Genomic DNA, 5,435 nt, shown 5'->3' with positions numbered 1-5,435 from the left:
GTTGGCATGGTAGAGACAAACCCTTGTTAATCCATTCATGGATTGCAACAAGGTGACCTATCTAGCTCAAAAGAGTCCATGAGCTTTGATGGAGACATAGAGGACCCTCTAATGCCAGAACCTTTGTGGCACCAAACTTTGACTCTAATGAGCCTCCTTCCACTACTCTTACAACAACTCAACCAAAGGAAACCTTTTCAAATGTGATGGGGGAAGGCTTGGTATGGCTGAATTGATAGACATGATGATTCCCTTAGATAGTCTAGGGTGCCAAAGACACCATAAGTGTCGATCTAACTACTAGTGTCTGAATTAATACAGATGAAACCAAGTCCCACCGTAATAATAGGCAACCAACCTCCACAAAATCAATTCTTTGAAGGATGTCAGCCATTCAAAAGTGTATTTTGCCCAATATTGCCATAGGATTACAAAGTGCCTAATACAAAAGGACAAATGGGTAATCTAGAAGACCCACTGACTAGGTTTCCAACACTCAAGCCCCATCTTACCCGACTTGGGCACAAGGCATGGGAACATTCCCTACCCAACGGCTACCACATATAGACTTATGCCTAGAATAAATATGCCATTACATAGGGGACCTCTAGTTCCACCTCCTAGGTGCAACCAACCCCAAGTTACAATGCAAGTGCCTAGCATGTCAGGTCCTTCAAACCCTACATTGTTTCAACCATCTAATTCTTGGGACCCTTCTACTGGAACATCAATGTACAAAGCTAGATCTCCTACTAGACCACTGATGTATGGAGTAGAACCTTTGTATCCTCCAACTCCATTTGTTCCATTTATATTACTTTCAAACAAAATCTATGAGGATCCTAGTGCAACCCTTAGGAAGGGGGCCCATGCCTCTAACATTCGTGGGTAGGGAACAAAACCTATCCAGAAGTAAATCGGTTATGATTTCCAAATTAGTCACTAAGTTTGTAGGAAATTCTTTGGTTTAAAATGATGATATATTCTCGGGGGGTGCACTATTAATCTATCATATATACAACATACATTCAAGGGCTATTCAAAAAACCCCTTATCTATAAAATTTTCATGGATAAAAAGACCCCTTTTCCTATACAAACTTACGATTTTCTCCAAAAATTGATAAATAATCCCCTTATGTAAATACATTTCTATAAATTTACCTTAAATTTTGGATCTAAAAAGCCCCTCCATTTGAACTCACGTGGTATACTTGCATATTTTTAGGTGTACCCCCTGAGGATATATTTCATGGCCATTTGGTTTGACGTAAATTTCTCATCAATGATGATGGAATTAATATATTTCTTTGTGGATGTAAAATGTTTCTTGCAATCCAAATTAAAAAATCATAATTTGACATCTATTTTCATTTATAGAATCAATTGTTTTTAGAGATAGACCTTCAAGAAAATAAACGTCTTCTAAAAAGTGGCCAATAATGCTAGGATTTTGAATGGAGTATTTTTTTGAGAAGACATGCAATGTTCTCACTTCATTTGCAATAGTGTTCCTAAAACCATCCATCATTTGTTTTTTAAAGTCATCAATGGGCTACTATCAATTAGGAAAATTTAACTTCGAATAAATATAATGACACTAATAGTAACTAATTTAAACTTTACCAATTCTATAATTAATTTTGACTAATTGCCATGGCTAGGGTGTGGAAGGAAAGGGGGAATCACTCTCAATAGTTTGATGAAATATCAATCCCATGGCCCAAATTAAAGGTTGTTTTTGTGCTCTAAACGTTATCGAACCTTTGTGTGTGAGGGAAGCACAACACAAAATGTTTCCTACAAAGCCTACACAGAATGGGATTCCTTGATAAGACAACACTGTTTTGCACTAAGGAGGGGCACATTTTGTTTGTAGATTGTCATATGTGCAACTAAATTCCAAGCAAGTCACTTATGGTGAATATTTTTAAGTTATGTGCGCTTCCTTCTTATGATTTTAGAAGGACAAGAGATCTTGTACCCATGAATTAAATTTGGGCTTCAATGGGCTAAGCAAGGTCACCCCATGGATTGGGAAAGCAAGCTATATAAGGGAAAATTTTGTGGCTACAGCTCACAAAAGAAGCTCTTTCGATGTATGTTTGACAGAGCATGTGTATGATGATGAGATTTCATTGGCAAGTGTATTGGCATGTAGGAAAAAAGTTCACATTAATGTAGAATGCTTGAATGTAATGGCTCATGAGGATGCTTATGCAAATGATAATGATTGTGGAAGTATGACAATTGTCACAGATGCGGTTGTTATAGATTTGGGTGATTTTGCAACCTTGGCTATGACGAAGCAGGTCAAATGTGATGCATCAAATGCTCAGGCTATTACTACACCAGAGATACATTTTACAAATGCTTTTACTACTCTAGTAGCATGTTTTCCAAATTATGCCCCTCCTATGTCTCAAAAGAGAGGTCAACCTCCAAGGCAACTGATTGTGGGTAGAGGAAGGCCAAAGGGGGATCATGTTGTGATTGTTGATGGTATCCATGTTAGATCTACAAATGCATTGAAAGTGGTCCATGCTATGAAGGGACACACGATTGTCAAGAGGAGTAACTGAGTAGAAAATCCTTCTATCAAAAGAGGTTCGACCCCGATATGTACCATTGCCAATTGACTCGAGAGATGAACATGCATCTTTTAATGAGGAATACGTATTAGAAGATGAGATGCCAAAGGCTAAAGGGCTAGTTCTGCATGACAACGATGAGGATACAGATTATACTAACACACCCACATCGTTATGGAAAAGTGGATATGGGTTGAATGTAGAGCCTAATGGGATGTTTGAAGAGTTTCCTTGATGATGCAGGACCATACTTGGGTGCCTCATGAATTTACTAAAATCTAGCAGTATTTGTCATTATTCCCATTTTATTTGGTGGATATGACTATACATGAAACTAATTGGTATGCAATGGAAAGACAAGATGAAGTCTTGGCTAAGTGTGATTCTACTCGCAATGGAATGCATTAGATCGACACTCTTTTATGTGCTTTTTGGGAGTTTCTATAGGGCTTTGCAATTTATGTTAGACAAGACGTACTATTGGAAAGGAGAAACATGTGGTGTGATACAATATGCAAATTATGCTGAAAAGATGGGACAAACAGAATACTAAAAGATTAAGAGGCTTTTGAATTTTGAAGATAATGCAAAAACATTGCTTTGAAGGGTACTAGGGAGCACAAAGTATGGCAGATCCTTCCCTTGGAGGAAATACTGAATGCTACTTTTCAAATGCATTTTCAAATGCATTATAATTGTGGCGATAACATTATAATAAATGAGAGAAAAGTCTAAACTAAATCCATGCAAGGAGTATATTCCTAAAACGCCTCATAAGTTTGAGATTCAATTGTGGAACTTGTGCAACTCAGACACATGATATAACTATACATTTCATGTGTATGACAAACTCCCATGTTTAGATTTTTCACTTCATGCTTATCAAAGTTTTGAAGCAAAGGGGTCACCATGTATTTTTTGATCGATGGTTTAACTCCATCAAGCTCTTGATGCATTTGAGTGTTCAAGGAACATGGGGGTACAAGCACATATATATTAAACAAGAAGCATTTCCAGAGAGAGATATGTTGCATATTGAGCAAAGTGAAAGAGGCACATCACGATTTGAATATGATGGTAAGAAAGGTCTTCTTGCATATAGTTGGATGGATAAGAAGCCAATTTTGTTTGCTTCAAATGCTATGGTATGAAGAATGGTGAAGTTCAAAGGAAAATTTGAAGTGGTCGTAAAGTTTTTCTTGGTTGCCCACACATAGTAGGTTGTGGTGTTTTTTATAGCATCATTTCGGGTTTTGGAAATAGCATAGAGATGTATACATGGCTAGAAGTGGTGGCACTTCTTGTTTTGGGATCTATTAGACTAAGAATTTGCAAATGCATAAAATATGTGCATGGAAAGAAGGGTACAAGTCCTTTCAAGTTCATGGTAACGCTGCAAGAACAATTAGTAGATAATAACTTTTCTAGTCTTCACACACCTAGGTCATTCCTCTAATCAAATGATCCTACAAGTGGACACATATTGATGAAGATGAGCTCTCATGCAAGTAAGTATTATGGGGTATGTGTTGATGAAAAAAACAGGTACTTGCATGAAAGAAAGCAAGTGTTGGGTTCTAAACCAAGCAGGACAATTTATGGTCTCCCAAAATGAAATAAGTTTTCATGCATTGACCCATGCTTCTATAAGCACCATGCCATGGCAAGATACAATCGCATTCGATCAAGTGCCAGGTGGGTTGTAAGATCATATAATCACCTTCTAGCTATTTGGCTTGCCCTGTCTCTTATTCATGTTGTTGATTGTTGGGATTTTTTTAGTACGTTTTTTAAATAGAAAAGAACATGTTTTTCAAATTTGAAATGCTTGTAAATGTTCGAAATGCAAAAAATGTGTTTTTAATAACCGATCAATATACACCAATTGACCTGCTAAATATTGCTCGGTGTATCACAACACCATGTGGTATTTGACTGAATATACTACATGGTGTAGTAAAAAACCACTCAGTGAAAAAAACATCGATCGGTGAACCCCTACACCGATCATTATAAAATTTACCGATCGGTGAACCCCTACACCAAGCAGTGTAGCACTACACCGGTTGGTGTACACCAACTAGACATGTGGCGCACATGTGTTAGCCAAAAAACACCAATCGGTGTGGTGATATACCGGTCGGTGTGTTGAGTTGGGTCTATAAAAGGCGAGCTTCGCGGCCTTTTTTTCCACCTTTGACCAAAATTCAATGCTATTTTCCACTGTTTCTTGCATTCTGCTATTTTCCACTGCTTTCTGCCTTCTCCTTCAGGCTTCTGGTGAGCTTCTAGCCTTACTTTTGTTTTTAATTAGGACCGGGTGATGGCTCGCTTCAGTCGGTCGGATTCACCTCGCCTTAGCTTAGAGAAAAGAGAGAGGAATATGTGATATGTTTATGCTTGCTTGCTTTTGTGTGTGTGCTTGCATGATGTGTATCCTCGGGGGGTCCACTAGGGTTTATCGTATGGTACCACGTGACTGTAAGGGAGGGGGGTTATATAAGGGAAGGAAGGTACATTTTATAAGGTAAGGTCCCATAAATAGAGGGTAGATAAGGGGAATTTTCATATATTTATTGCACGCAGGTGACCTCTCCTTATTACTACTAGTGAATCCCCCGTGTGTGTATCACTTGGGGCTAGATGATGACTCACTTTGGCCGGTTGGATTCATCTCGCCTCGAGTGACATTCTAGTAGTATCATGATTAAGGCCGGGTGATGGCTCGCTTCAGCCAGCTGGATTCACCTTGCCCCTACTGAGAGAGGAAAAGGGATAGTGGGCAAAGAGATAGAGGAATATGTATGATGCTTATTTATGCTTGCTTATATGTGTTTGCATGTAT

General features: G+C 38.3%; 1 pseudogene; it reads left to right on the top strand.

Moving 5' to 3' along the window:
* The first annotated feature begins 1,953 nt into the window (after window positions 1-1,953).
* LOC147881150 (uncharacterized) lies at window positions 1,954-3,057 on the top strand (annotated as a pseudogene).
* Window positions 3,058-5,435: the final 2,378 nt, after the last annotated feature.

This window comes from Dipteris shenzhenensis, chromosome 31, assembly GCF_047967505.1.
Source record: "Dipteris shenzhenensis isolate YYH24624 ecotype China chromosome 31, Dip_SZ_1.0, whole genome shotgun sequence".
Classification (NCBI taxonomy): Eukaryota; Viridiplantae; Streptophyta; class Polypodiopsida; order Gleicheniales; family Dipteridaceae; genus Dipteris; species Dipteris shenzhenensis.
Note: the sequence above shows the minus strand (reverse complement) of the source record. Positions and strands in the feature narration are given on the sequence as shown.